Source organism: Aethalodelphis obliquidens, unplaced genomic scaffold (assembly GCF_003676395.1).
Source record: "Aethalodelphis obliquidens isolate GAN/ISIS:26980383/991018 unplaced genomic scaffold, ASM367639v1 scaffold1, whole genome shotgun sequence".
NCBI classification, from domain to species: Eukaryota; Metazoa; Chordata; class Mammalia; order Artiodactyla; family Delphinidae; genus Aethalodelphis; species Aethalodelphis obliquidens.
The window spans coordinates 71,439,540-71,454,300 of record NW_020837945.1 but is presented as its reverse complement, the minus strand read 5'-3'; the positions used below and the strand labels follow the sequence as shown (position 1 = coordinate 71,454,300).

Sequence of the window (14,761 nt, the reverse complement as noted above, 5' to 3'; positions counted from 1 at the left end):
GGTAGGAATGTAAATTGGTGCAGCAACTATGGAGAACAGTGTCAAGTTTAGTTTTCCTTAAAAAAGGAAACTAAACAGTTTTAGTTTTCCTTAAAAAACTGAAAAAAGAACTACCTTATTATCCAGCAATCCCACTCCTGGGCATATATCCAGAAAAGACAGAAACTCTAATTCGATAAGATACTTGCACCCCAATGTTCACAGCAGCACTATTTACAATAGCCAAGACATGGAAGCAACCTAAATGTCTATTGACAGATGAATGGATAAAGAAGATGTGGTGTGTATATACAATGGAATATTACTCAGCCATTAAAAAGAATGAAATAATGCCATTTGCAGCAACATGGATGGACCTGGAGATCATCACACTAAGTGGGGTAAGTCAGACAGAGAAAGACAAATACCATATGATATCACTTATATGTGGAATCTAAAGAAAATGATACAAATGAACTTATTTACCAAACAGAAACAGACTCATAGATGTAGAAAGCCAACTTATGGTTACCAAAGGGGAAAGGGGAGGGGGAGGGATAAATTAGGAGTTTGGAACTAGCAGATACAAACTACTATATATAAAATAGATACAAACTACTATATATAAAATACATGAACAACAAGGACCTACTGTATAGCCAAAGGAACTATATTCAATATCTTGTAATAAACTATAATGGAAAAGAATATGAAAAAGAATATATATATGTATAGCTGAATCACTTTGCTGTACACCAGAAACTAACACAGCATTGTAAATCAACTAAACTTCAATCTAAAGAAATAAATTTTCTGAGGCAAAAACAACCAAAAGAACCCAGATGAATGGATAAAGAAGCTGTAATACACACACACACACACACACACACACACACACACACGCAATGGAATACTACTCAGCCATAAAAGAGAACAAAATTTTGCCATGTGCAGCAACACGGATGGACTTGGAGGGCATTATGCTAAGTGGCATAAATCAGACAGAGAAAGACAAATACTGTATGCTATCACTTATATGTGGAATCTAAAAAATACAAAAAACTAATGAATAAAACAAAAAAGCAGACTTGCAGATATAGAGAACAAACTAATACCAGTGAGGGGGAGGGTGTAGGGGTGGGGGAATGGGAGGTACAAACTACTGGGTGTAAGATAGGTTCAACGGTGTATTGTACAACATGGGGAATACAACCAATATTTTGTAGTAACTGTAAATATAAAGTAACCTTTAAAAACTGTATTAAAAGTTTAAAAAATAAATAAAGAGTACCTGGACACAGTAGTCTGTTGGTTACCAACTTCAACTCTAGGTGTCCACCAGAGGGCGTCAGAACCCAGGACTATGGCACTTCATCCTGAATAGCCCATGTTGATCCAGGGCTTGTAATCTCTGGACTCATCTGGCTCTTTCTCTAGCAGGGCAGGGTGTGGGAGCAGCTGGCAGCACCTCCTCCCACTGCCCTAGTAAGGTTTTGAAAATGTTTGAACCGCCTGGGGGCATGTGAGCCCAGCCCCTGGAGCAGCTCTGGGGAGCTCTGACTTGCTTGATAAGGTGAAGGCACAGGTCTGTTCTTGGTCCTGGGAGGATGTGACCTGGGTTAGCAGGTAGCCCCACGCCAAAGAATTCCTTCAGAAATCCCTCCCTTCACCTCCACTAAGGGGCAAATGGTCCATTGCTGACTAAGAAATCTCTTGCCCTTTGTCATACTGGATCGTTTGCTCAGACACCGGACCTGACCCCACACCTCACTTCCCTCCCACCTCAGCTCAGGCACTGGGGGTGCTCCAGGGAACCAGCACCCACTGTTTCTGGTTGCACACTGGAATCACCAGGGGAGCTTTTAAAACCTATGGATGTGAGCCCCACCCCAGAGATTGCAACTGAATTGTTCTGGGGTGGGACCTGGGCAGCAGTGTTTTGAAAAGCCTCCCGTGTGATTCTTATGTACAGCATTATTGAGAATCTCTGGGTTCAAGGCCTTGCTAACCAAGTGTAGGAGCTTGACAGGAATGTAGCATCGCAGCATCCCCTTCCCAGCTTGCTGAATCAGAACCTGCCTTTCAACCAGATGCCTGGGTCATTCAGTGGCACACTGCAGTTTAAGAAGCACTGGTCTAGTCAGCATACTATTCTACTTCGTCCATGCTCATTCCCCGGACCTGAACCACAGCCTCCACAGCTTTCTCAAGTTGGAGCACTGGCCTTCAGAAGTCTTTGCCTCTGATCTGCAGAAAGAAACACATTTTATATCAAGATGTAGAGCACACCTGTGTATATATAATGAAACCATACCTTTACTATTGTTACCAAACCAAACTTCAGTCCATTCACTCGGGCACAGTAAAGCCAATCTGCTGACACCGGATTTTGGTGAAGGAAAGCGCAGCGTTTATTGCAGGGCACCAAGCAAGGAGTCCAGGCTGCTAGTGCTCCAAAGACCCAACTCCCTGATGGCTTTCAGGGAAAGGTTTTTAAAGACAGGGTGAGAGAAAAGGGTGGATGATCAGCTCGTGGACATTCTTCTGATTGGTTGTTGGTGAGTAATTGGGAATCAACATCATCAACCTCCTGATTCCAACTCGTCTGGGGTCTACGTGCTTGTGGGCAGCATGCAGTTAACTTCTTCCACTTCGTGGGGGTTTTAGTAGCTGTCAAACAGCTCAAAGGATATGATCCAGTATATTATCTATAGCCCTTGAGGAGGAACTAACAGTCCTTGACTTTGTTTAATGACTAAACTATTATTATTCTGTCTTGCTTGGCTGTTTTCCTTTCTTTCTGCATTTTCTTACTTCTCTGATTACATTTATTCTTTGGAAGTTGGGGAAGGCCTAGGAGGCTAAAGTTTTTCTACAGACAAGAGGGAGGCAGAGGACTTGGTGGGGGGTAGGGTCTGTCCTGGGAAGGCCCCATAGGGTCCTGCTTGGTTACACTATCTGTGATGCAATCTCACCCATTCAATAGATATTGCTGGCACCTACTGTATACTTGGCATTGTTCTAGGTGCCTGTGCCAGTCTTATCCCCAGACAAAACTTCCTGTTATTGTGGAGTTTATGTTGGTGGCGGAGGCCAGGGAGGGTTGTCAGAAAGTTAAAAGTAAATCATAAATATGAAGGACATGCTTGAAGATTATAGTTTCTTTTACAACTTACATTTGGGGGGACTTCCGGATCCTGATTATGGTGTTTCTTGATCTCGGTGCTGGGTGTATTCACTTTGTAAAATGCCCAAGTCTTTGCACTTCTCTGGATGCATGTTATACTTCAATGAAAAGTTCAGAAAATTATATTCTGATATTTTCTATTACTGTCCTCTTTCATTAAAAAAAAAAAAAAAGCCAGGGCTTCCCTGGTGGCGCAGTAGCTGAGAGTCCGCCTGCCAATGCAGGGGACATGGGATCGTGCCCCGGTCTGGGAAGATCCCACATGCCGCGGAGTCGCTAGGCCCGTGAGCCATGGCCACTGAGCCTGCGCGTCCGGAGCCTGTGCTCCTCAGTGGAAGGGGCCACAGCAGTGACAGGCCCGTGTACCGCAAAAAAAAAAAAAAAAAAAAAGCCAGTTAAGGGACTTCCCTGGAGGCGCAGTGATAAAGAATCCACCTGCTAATGCAGGGGACATGGGTTAAAGCCCAGTCTGGGAAGATCCCACATGCCGCGGAGCAACTAAGCCCATGTGCCACAACTACTGAGCCTGTGCTCTAGAGCCCACAAGCCCATGTGCCACAACTACTGAAGCCCACGTGCCTAGAGCCCATGCTCTGCAACAAGAGAAGCCACCGCAAAGAGAAGCCCATTCACTGCAACTAGAGAAAGCCCGCATGCAGCAATGAAGACCCAACACAGCAAAAAAAAAGGCAGTTAAAACTCACTAAATTCAGTGCACCTCCAGCTAATAGTTTGCAAGAGTAGTTTAAAAAACATTGCTCTATTTTAAAAAACAAAACAGAACCCAAAAAACCTTCAGCCCAACCACTCCGCAGCATCAACACTCTTGGCCGAGCACCTGCTTGCAGGTGCCTTTATCACCCGCTGCAGCCTTCCTTGCCCTCCTGCTTACCCCAAACATGCAACCATTTCACAGTGGACATTCTTCAAGGCACTGCCACAAGCCTCCCTCAAGCAGCTTGGGCTGCCTCTGCTTAGAACTAGACCTGACAAGCCCTTCCCCCTGCAGAATCACTCTCCTGTGGGCAGCTCTTTTCAAGTTTCAGATCTGGGAAGAGACTGGCACAGGCACATTGGAGGGTTGAGGTTATCCCCCCAGCCTCCTAAATCTCCTAAGCCTTGTGTTTCTAGCCTGTGTCTCATTTCCTCCATTGTGCTGTCAGTCCCCTTGGGAGAGAGCAGTCTCCTCAGCTACCAGTACCAGAGTCAAACACAATGAAGAGAAGGAGACATGCTCCAAGACAACTTCCATCACAGTCCCAGTGCTCAATGTGGTGGTGGGGACAGTCCAGGAGCTGAGATGGCAGGATGGGGGAAGGGAGCAGGAGACCTCTTTTCTGTGAGCCTGAAGCTCCAGATAACCCTGCACTAGGGATGTTGGAGGCATGGGTCTGGCTCTTGAGAGCAACTGGAAGGGAGACGGGAGAATGGGGAGCTGGGCTTCCCTAAGAGAATCACCCAGCAGAACAATCCAGCATGTAGGTGCTTTGACCCTTTGCCTTGTTTGATTTAGAGCTTGATTTACCAGCAGAGAAACTTGCTCCAAATCAGCTGTTTGCATCTATTGATCCCCAAAATCTGGTCAGACTGATGCCAAAAATCTCAGCTCTCTGTGCACCAATGCCAAACAGAAATACAGAGTTTTGGAAGAACAAGAAAAATGGCTTTAATATTTGTCTGGCAAAGGGGAAAACACAGCAGGCTAGCACCTCAAGAACTGTACCCCCACTTCCCGGGGAATCAGACAAGATCTTATAGGTGGGGCTCACAGTCCAGGGTATATGATAAGGATCAAAATTGTGAAGGTCTTGCATTCTTCTTGCATTATTTCAAAACAGTCACAGCTGGTGTCAGGCAGCTGGGTAACTGGGTCCAGCAGCCCAGTACTTGAGCCTGTTTGTCTCTGGTTTATCTTTTTTTCTGAAATGCAAAAGGCTACAAGGGGTGATTTGTTATAAGGGAGTGCAGGGTAGTAGGGCATGATGTAATTTACATAGAGTTAGGGGGTATTACCATGCAGGATGTAATTCACATAGTGTCAGGGAGTAATAGGTTAGCTTTGTGAAGGACAAATCTAGTTACAGACACTACAGATTAGCAACAGTTAAAATAAAGCTAGGAGTGATTAACCCTTTCCATCCCATTTGTTTCTTCTCTAGCCTGTTCACTGTTCCCTTTACTTTCCTTGTTCTCAGGAGAGGAACAACTTCATTTCTATTTTTGTTGCAACAAATTCCCCAGTGCTAGTTCATTCCGTCCATATTAATGGAGGAAGGGAAATGGGCGTCATTCTTGTCTGGCTGAGGACAAAACTTCAGTTTTGCTCCACTTGACAATCACCAGCTGTCCAGCCCAGGGGCCCATCTACTACTTTAAAACCTGATGCTTCCCAAAGCTCCTGGGTATGGTGTTGCTTCGTTGCCCCTTATTGGTTCAGAGCAGACTTGGGAGTCAGAAAAGTGGATTTGAATTCTGGCTTCACTACTACCAGCTGTTACTTAATCGTGTAGAGCCTCAGTTCTATCACCTGTGGAGTATTGCCTGCCCTAGACCCTGTCTCGGCCCAGGTGGGGTGCATTCAACTTCCTGCTCAGTGGCCCTGGCTGCATGGTGAAGGGCAACCCCCTTACACACACTGTTATCGAATGATTTAGTAGAAAGTTGCCCTGCTCACCTCACAGGGAAAGACGCCATGACCCAAATCCACCCAGTCCAGCCCCCCCATAGCTGTCTAGAACCCGCGCCCTTCTCATTGTCCTACTGTCCTCAGGCCAGAGCCCTTGGGCCCAATGCTGGAAAATAAGAGTGCAGGAGTCACCCTTACACAGTTCTCTGATGTCTGATCCCTGGGACAATTCTGTCTGGAGTTGTTTTATTATTAAACGCATCTTATAGATGAGGTACAGTCAGAAACGGCCAACTTGCCCTAGCTTTTGGGTTCTAAGCTTGGCAGCCCAAGGCCGCCTCCAGCTGTGCTAGGATCTGGGTCTGCAGGTTGCACTATCACTGGGAGAAGGAGCTCTGAATTTTCTCCTCCTTTCGGGGTACAGACCCAAGAGGGAGCAGTGCAAGAGGGAGGAAGACTCCCTTTGCCTGGAACTCTTTCTGCTTGTATTCCCAGCAGGAAGTGTCACAGGCCTGAGCCCGGCTCTCCCTTGGCCCCAGGGTAAAGGTGGAGGCAGCCCAGGTTCATAGGTCTCTGGGCTGTTGCTGAAAGATTAGGACTAGAGTCCCTCTCTGCAGTCAAACACTCACTGGATTGGGACCTTGGAAACTTTCCGGTCCAATCTCCTCTTCATTTTAGAAACGAAGCAACTGAGGCCAGAGGTAAGTGTTTTTTTTACACTCATAAGTCAGGAGCAGCTGAACTGCTACTTAGAATTCGAGACTCCTACTTCAGCGCTCCTCCATTGGGCCCTGTTGACTACACCGTCTCAGTAGGCACTCCCTACCTTCTGGTTCACCTCTTCTCCTTCTGGCTCCACAGGAAGGCGCAAGCGGGGCTTCTGGTGGGAGGAAGAAGGGGGAGCAGTAGGGGCTCTGAAGGAAGGAGAAGTAAGTGGGACATGGCCCCTTAAGGCCCCGCCCGGCCCCCAACCCGGCCAGGCTCCGCCCCCCTCGGGCAGCGCAGGCGCAGGCTGGCTCCAGGAACCCCCGGCGGGAGGGCGGGCGCTCTTGGTTCTCGGGCCGGGGCGTGGGGCCGCAGCACCTGCGGGGGCCTGCGCAGGGCGCGGCGCCCGGCGGGCGGACGTCGACGCCCAGGAGCGAGGGCTGGGAGCCGGGACCGGGACGTGTGGGCGGAGCGGGAGGGGACGCGACCCCGCAGCCCCCTCCCCCGGGGGACGGGGCGGAAGGAACCGGGTAGGGGGGTGTGAGCGGGCGGCGAGGGCAGCACCATCTGGAGGGGCGGGACAGCGCGGCCTCTGGTGGGCAGGAGAGTGCGTTGGGCAGTGCCGGCTGGGGGCCCTAGGCCGGGAGCGCAGGAGGAGCGCGGCGGGCTCTGCCCAGCGCTGCAGGAGCAGCATCCGCAGCGGATCGGGGTTCTCAGCTGGGGCCCGCAGCAGCTCCGCGGGCTGAAGCTCGGCGTGGAGGAGCAGGGGGGCGTGGGTCCGGCCGTGCAGGAGGAGGGCGGGGTGGGTCCGGGGGTGCAGGAGCGGGGCGGCCGGGGCCGCGAGCCTAGCCTGGGGGTGGTGTGGGGGCCTGCGGACAGCGCGGACTGGAGGCGCCCGCCGCCGTGGACGGGCTCCGCGGGCTGGCCTGTGGTGCAGGAGGAGGGGCTGGGCCCCCGCAAGCAGTACCAGGAGAAAGGGGGAGGCAGCCCCGCAGTGCAGGAACGGGGGGAGGCTCGCACCGGGGTGCAGGAGCAGGGGGAGGGGAGCCCACGCAGGCTGCTACAGCAGCCCGAGCAGCTGTCCGAGCTCGGGGACGGCCTCTGGGAGAGCAGAGACGAGCTCGAAAGTTCCGAGGAGCGGGGGGAGCAGTACTGGGAGAGCTGCGGGCACCTCAGAGGGGAGGCAGAGGTCCTGGGAGTGGCCCCGGCACGCCGCAAGAGACTCGAAGTGGTGGGGAGGGCCCGGCCAGTGGGGCCCCAGGGCCCTGAGGGACAGGGGCGCCTGGGGGTGCAGGAAGCAAATTGGCTGCCCGGGGTGCAGGAAGGGCAGGTTGTGCGGGCTGTCCAGGAAACATACCTGGACGGGAAAGGGTCCCAGGAGGGAGACGGACCCCTGGAGGGACACAGGATCCGGAGGCGCAGACGGAGGAGGAGGAGGTGGTAACTCACAGGCCGGCTGCTCAGCATCAGCATCGGCCGAGCCAGGGCCGTGGTGAGAGCAGGATGTAGGGGTTTGGGGAGTGGGGGGCAGAAGAGCGCCGTGAACCTGGGAGCGTTGGAAACCACTGCCCGATAGCAGGCAGTGTCCTGCTGGGTCCTTTTCTGCCACCTCAGCCGGGACATCATAGAAGCTTTGTCAGCAGAGAGCCAGTGGAAGGCAGCAGGTAAGGAAGCCCAATTCTGTTCTCAGCTGGAATTGGTGTGTTTGGAAGGAGGGGGCTGCAGTTATCGCAGGAGAGCGTGGTCTCCAAACTGCCGTTTTTCATTCCCCTGTGTTTAAACCTGGAGAGGAATGAAGCAGTGCAGTGTTCAACAACGAGACAGGATCCCTCCCCCCATTACTGTATATGCCAACTGGAGTGATGGGATATTTCCTTAGAGTCTAGACTGGCGGTGAGACTGTCTGGGTGGCTGCCAGGCCTGGGCAGAAGGGAGAGAGGGGTAGTCCCAGGCTGAGGTTGCAGAGGAAGTAGTCATCTCTCCACCCCTCCACCCCCGCTTCACCCGTTTACCGGTGGAGATAGGGGTGCCTCCATGCCATTGCTGGGTTGGTGCAATCAGCACACGCTGCTTCACGTCCTCAAAACACGTTCCAAAAAAGGGAAGGGGCAGCATTGCATTAACAGGACCTTATCTTGTAACCCTCTTGGCCACGTGAGCTGTCAGCGTGGCAGCCGGTAACTTGGGCACGAGCCTGGCCTGCTCCTGCCACACCTTCTTGTCACATTTGATTAATACTGAGGGCCCAGAGCCAAGGATAAATAGTGGGCAGAAGGGTGGAGAGCTGGTGAGGACTTCTGTCTCTATGTGGGCTCTCAGGACCCCAACCTGAAAGTGTGGGATAGGAGAGGTTATCTGCACTGCTGGACTCTGGGCATCCTCTGTGGCCCAGACCTCAGCCCCACCCCATGGAGGTGGACATATGGGCAGCTGTGGCATCATGGGTTCTGTACCAGCCAGGGCCAGCTCTCAGCCCAGCTTAGAGGTGGGACTTGCAGAGGTGGGGGCTAGATTTGGCTTCCTGTTGACTTCCTCATGGCCTGGGTGCCAGGCCTATTCATTCCTGCCCCACAGGGGCTTGGTTGGCCACTTGTGGGCCTCATCTGCCTAGGGACGTTCACCTCTTACCTGGCGCTGTCTGGGTTCTTGCTTCTCTAGTCCTCGGGTGGGGATGGGTACAGAGTTGCTGCCTGTCTCGGGGCCTTAGCCAAGACCCATCTCTGCCCTACCCCAAGGAGTGGCTCTGAGTCAGATGGCCCCCAGACCCCTGTCCCAACCGGACTGGGTGGAGATAGTCCTTTTCTGTTGGGGCAGGGGGAGTGGTGGTCACGTCCTAAGCAGGCAGCTGCTGGGACTCTGCTGGAGGAGCCAGTTATCCTGCTTCCCATGCAGACCCAGACTTGACTGTCAACTTCGTCCCATGCCTGCCTGTCATCCTGCCACCCCAAACACTCATGCACCGGAAGTTCAGCTGCTGTGTCCAAGGTGTCTGGCTCCTCTGGGACGGCCAGACTGGTTCTTGCGCTCTGGCTTCAGTGGAGAGAACTGTTCTAAACACGCGCACGTAAGCATACATGTTCACCCTGTTTCAGGTTGATTCTTGAATTTGTGGTAGATGAAGAGAGAGAGGACTTTGGCAGATCTGGTTTACTAGCTGTGTAACTAGTGTGTAACTAGGATAACATTTCTGGGCTTCAGTTCCTCGTCTGTGAGGTGGGCCCTGGTTTTCCCTACAGTGTCCTGAGTGCAGAGGGCTCAGACCCTTCTTTGCCAGCCTAGCATCCACCTTCCCAGGAGCCATGGCCAGTGGACATTAGGCAGGAGGGGTCAGTGCTACCAGACCTTTTCCTCTAGCCCCTGAGCCCACAATTATCCCCCTGCCCTGTGCTTTATCCTGGAAGATGAAGTGTTTGTTTTTAATAATAGCTTTATTGAGGTATAATGACGTATGGTAAATGACACGTATTTAAAACATAATTTAATAAGTTTTAACATACGTGTATACCTGTGAAACCACCACCACAATCAAGATAATGAACATACCCGTTATTCCCAGACTCCCAAAAGTTTTTTGTGCCCCTTTGTAATCCCTCCATCCCACCCCTCCTTTGCCATCCCCCTTCCCCAGGTAACAATAGTCTGCTTTCTGTCACTATACATTAGTTCGCATTACCTAAAATTTATGTAAATAGAATCATACAGTATGTGCTCTTTTTTTTTTTGGCCTGGCTTTTTTCACTCAGCATAATTATTTTGAGATTCATCCATGTTTTTGTGGGTATCAATTGCTTATTCCTTTTTATTGCTGAGTAGTATACCACAGTCTGTTTATCCATTTATCTCCTGATGGGTTGTTTTCAGTTTTTGGCTATTACAAGTAAAACTGCTATGAACATATGTGTAAGTCTTTGTACGGACATATGCTTTTTTTTTTCTTGGGTAAATCCTTAGGACTGGAATAGTTGGATCATATGGTAGGTATACATTTAATTTTTAACAAACCGCCAGACTGTTCTCCAAAGTGGTTGTACCATTTTATGTACCCACCAGCTGTGTATGAAAGTTCTAGTTTGTTCACTACTTTGTCAGCACTTGGTATGATCAGTCTCTTTAAATTTAGACATACTAATAGGTCTGTAATGGTATCTCATTTTGGTTTTAATTTACATTTCTCTAATGACGAACGTTGAGCATCTTTTCATCTTATTTGCCATCTGTATATCTTTGGGGATGTGTCTGTTCAAATTGTTTACCCATTTATTGTGTGGGTTTTTTTTTTCATACTAAGTTTTGGGAGTTTCTTTTATATTTCTGGATTCAAGCCTTTTATGGGATATGTGATTTGCAAGTATTTTCTTCCAGGCTCTAGCTTGCACTTTAATTCTCCTGCGGTACGCGGGCCTCTCACTGCTGTGACCTCTCCCGTTGCCGGAGCACAGGCTCCGGACACGCAGGCTCAGCGGCCATGGCTCACGGGCCTAGCCGCTCCGCGGCATGTGGGATCTTCCCAGACCGGGGCCCGAACCCATGTCCCTTGTATCGGCAGGCGGACTCTCAACCACTGCGCCACCAGGGAAGCCCAGTTTTAACTTTTAATGAACTCCAGTTTACCAGCTTGTTCTTTTATGGATTGTGCTTTTGGTGTTTAAGAACTCTCTGCCTAACCCAAAACATGATGGCTTTCTCCTATAACTTTTATAGTTATGGGTTTTCCATTTAGGTCTACAATCTATTTGGGGTTAATTCTTAGGTTAGTATATGGTGCAAGGTATGAATGGAAGTTCAGTTTTTTGCATATGGGCATCCAATTGTTCAGCAAAATTTTTTTAATAGACTTGTTTCTCCATGGAGTTGCCTTTGCACCTTTATCAAAAATCAGTTGTTTGTATGTGTGTAGATCCAACTGTGGACTTTGTTTTGTTCCATTGATCTAACTTGTCTGTCTTTATCCCAGGACCACATTATCTTGATCACTGTAGATTTTATAGTAAGCCTTGAAACCAAGGAAAGATCTTAAACTTTGTTCTTCCTTTTCAAAATTGCTTTAGTTATTCTAGGTTTGTTGTACTTCCATACGCATTTTAGAACAATTTGTAAATTTCTACAAAATAGCCTGCTGGGATTGCATTGAATCTACAGATGAATTTGGGGAGAATTGCTGTCTTAGCAGTATTGAACCTGACTTATGAACAATGTGTATCTCTGTATTTATTTAGATTTTTAAGAATTTCACCAATGTTTTATAGTTTACAATGCACAGATCTTTTAAATCTTTTGTCAGATATATCCTTAAGTATTGCATATTTTTGATGCTATTGTAAATGGTATTTTTAATGGAATTCAGTTTTTTGTTAAAAAAATTTACCTACCTTAACTGTGGTAAAATATACACAACATAAAATTTACCATTTTAACCACTTTTAAGTGTATAGTTCAGTAGAGTTAGGTACTTCCACGTTGTTGCACAACCATCACTATCATTCATCTCCAGAACTTTTTCTTATCTTGCAGAACTGAAACTCTTTTTTTTTTTTTTTTTTTTTGCGGTACGCGGGCCTCTCACTGTTGTGGCCTCTTCCGCTGCGGAGCACAGGCTCCGGACGCGCAGGCTCAGCGGCCATGGCTCACAGGCCCAGCCGCTCCGTGGCACGTGGGATCTTCCCGGACCGGGGCACGAACCCGGGTCCCCTGCATCGGCAGGCAGACTCTCAACCACTGCGCCACCAGGGAAGCCTTTGGGTGGTTCTTTTCCCCAGCCTTGGGTAGTTCCCATACATTCATGTGACGATCAGTACTCAGCTTACTGCTCAAGGGGGACCTTTTACAGACTTCTGTGGTGCTCTCTCTTCTCTGATGCTCTGTTCTGTGAATTCTGGCCACTTGAGTTTCCCCAGAGTCTCAGCTTCATCTCTTCAACTCAGAGAGTCCTTTGGGGTCCAACTGGTTCCCTTCCCTTTTCTGTAGCCTGGAAACCCAACCATAGGGCTGACCTCCTTTGTTTCCTATTTCCTAGGTATCACTGACCTTTGCATCTTGATGTCTGGTGTCTTCAAAACCATTTTGTATATTTTGTCCATTTTTCTGTGTTTCAGTCAGGAGGGTAAGTCTGATCCGTGTTATTCCATCTTGGCCAAAGATGAGGATTTTACTTTAATTCCCTCATTCCCACCCTGCTACTCATCCCATCTTCCAGCCCATCCACTCTGGGCGTATCTCATGTTTTCTTCAATCTACTGTTCATTGTTTATATTGTTATGGTGTAATAAACTATGACTTTTCCTTTCCTGGGCACCTTTTTGTTCTTCCTGGAGTTGCTTTTTTTGTTTGCTTAGTTTTCTATGTACTTTTCAATTAATTAAACTCTCCAGTAGCTGTATAAATTTCTCAGGGTGTCAATTCCATTAGGTATTCTATCAAATTCACCTCTCTAAAGAAGTCTCTTTCAGAGCCTTGTGCCCTAAAGCGGCGTGGACTAATTGCTCTCTATCACTGATGCTTAGCTGTCCTCCTGGGATCTCCCTTTCAGCATCTTGGGCATTTCCTTCACTGCCTTTCTGTGCCTTTCTCTCCTGTTTCCTATCTTCCCCTTTGTTGGTTTATTCTCTAGTTTGGTAGAGTACATCCTTTAGTAGCTTCCTAAGAGAGGAGGGTAAAAGAGTGGTAGATTATTTTGAGACCTTGCCAGTCTGACACTCAGTCACTTAATTAGCTGAACATAGAGATCTAGGCTGGAAATTGCTTTCCTTTGGAAGCTTAAGGACATTGCTCTTAAGTTCCAGAGTTAACATTAATGTCTAAAATCATTCCCAATCCTTTTTGTGGAACTTGTGTTATACCATTGCCCAGGAGTTTATAGCATCTTTTCTTTATCTCCAGTATTCTTTAATTATGTAGCTTGGTGTGGGCTTTTGCTCTCCATTGTGGAAGATGCTTTATCCTCCAACCCTTCTATTGTGATTTTAGCAATTTTAACAGCAGTAAATGTCTGTTGATATTATTTTATCCCATGGCATGGATGAGGTAGACACAAAACTACTAAATTCAAGTTAAGTTTTAACAGAAACATTGGAATAATGGATTAGGATTTTTGGCTAGGGAGATATCCACATTTCACTTTTAAAAATCCTTTATTTTTTTTAAAGGACTTGCTAAAGTTTTACAGTCCAGATTTTTTGTTAATTAGAAAAATTAAGATAAGTGTGTGAATCTAATAAGGAAAAAATTCTCAATGAATTTTTGGAAATTTAGTAGAATGATTTCTCCATCCACTGACATTAATGGGACTTAGCATTAAGAATTACCTTCTGGGGCTTCCCTGGTGGCGCAGTGGTTGAGAGTCCGCCTGCCGATGCAGGGGACACGGGTTCGTGCCCCGGTCCGGGAAGATCCCACATGCCGCGGAGCGGCTGGGCCCGTGAGCCATGGCCGCTGAGCCTGCGCGTCCGGAGCCTGTGCTCCGGCAACGGGAGAGGCCACAACAGTGAGAGGCCCACATACCGCCCCCCAAAAAAAAAAAAAAAAAATTACCCTCTGTATAGTAAATAGTCCCATAAACTGATGCTCATGGCCGTGATGAGAAGGGCCTTCTGAAAGAGTGGTCAGTGTCAACAATGGGAAAGAATATTTGAAAACAGGACTGCTCTGGCTAGGACCAATGATTGGCGCAGTTACAGGCTTTCTCCAGAGCAGCGGTTCTCGACCCCAGTATGGATTCATCTGCAGAGATTTCAAGATATGATGCCTGAGTCTCACCTAGACCAAGTTGATTAGAATCTCAGTGGGCGGGGCCCACACACTGTCACTTTCCTACCTCCCAGGTGATTTTAATGCACAGCCAGTGCAAAGAAACCACTGCTCCAGGGTTTAGCAGAGACCCTTGCTTCTCAGAGTGTGGTCTAAGGACCAGCACATTATCACTGGGAGCTTGTTAGAAATGTAAAACTCAGGCTCACCCCCATATCTATGGAATCCGAATCTGCATTTTAACAAGATTCCCCCAGGTGATCTGCATGTGCATTAAAGTTCATGAAATACTGCCTCATTTATCCATTCAGCAGATATTTCTGAGCACCTGCTGTGGGCTAGACTTTGTTGGTTGGGGTGAGGATGGGTCTGTTGAATTTGTTATGTTTCCTGTCATATTTGTAATTTCTTATTCCCCCTATTAAAAAATAATAATATTCTCTTCTTGTTTTGTAGATACAACATCTTGTCTTTCTGAGGATATTAATGAGCATTTTCTGTGTGTTTTGTTCTTTCTTCCA

At 48.2% G+C, this 14,761-nt stretch overlaps 1 protein-coding gene and 1 long non-coding RNA gene across 12 annotated transcripts in view; one reads left to right on the top strand and one right to left on the bottom strand.

The window, feature by feature from the left end:
* LOC113621038 (uncharacterized) overlaps positions 1–6,939 on the bottom strand; it is a 44,776-nt gene extending 37,837 nt beyond the window's left edge. For 3 of the 9 annotated variants that reach the window (XR_003433009.1, XR_003433017.1, XR_003433019.1), the window contains exons 1-3: positions 6,619–6,934; positions 3,156–3,264; positions 1,271–2,226 (exon numbers count right to left, since the gene is read on the bottom strand). This is a non-coding gene — a long non-coding RNA (uncharacterized LOC113621038). Of the gene's footprint in view, positions 1–1,270; positions 2,227–3,155; positions 3,265–6,618 lie in introns of all 9 variants that reach the window. The other 6 variants (XR_003433010.1, XR_003433016.1, XR_003433011.1 and 3 more) reach the window with 5 other exon arrangements.
* Positions 6,940–7,366: 427 nt separating this feature from the next.
* The window catches only part of TNK2 (tyrosine kinase non receptor 2), a 39,223-nt gene continuing 31,828 nt past the window's right edge, over positions 7,367–14,761 (top strand). The window contains exon 1 of one of the 3 annotated variants that reach the window (XM_027107509.1): positions 7,367–8,161. The gene's annotated coding sequence lies outside the window, so the exon portion shown is untranslated. The remainder of the gene's footprint in view (positions 8,162–14,761) is intronic. The other 2 variants (XM_027107498.1, XM_027107597.1) reach the window with 2 other exon arrangements.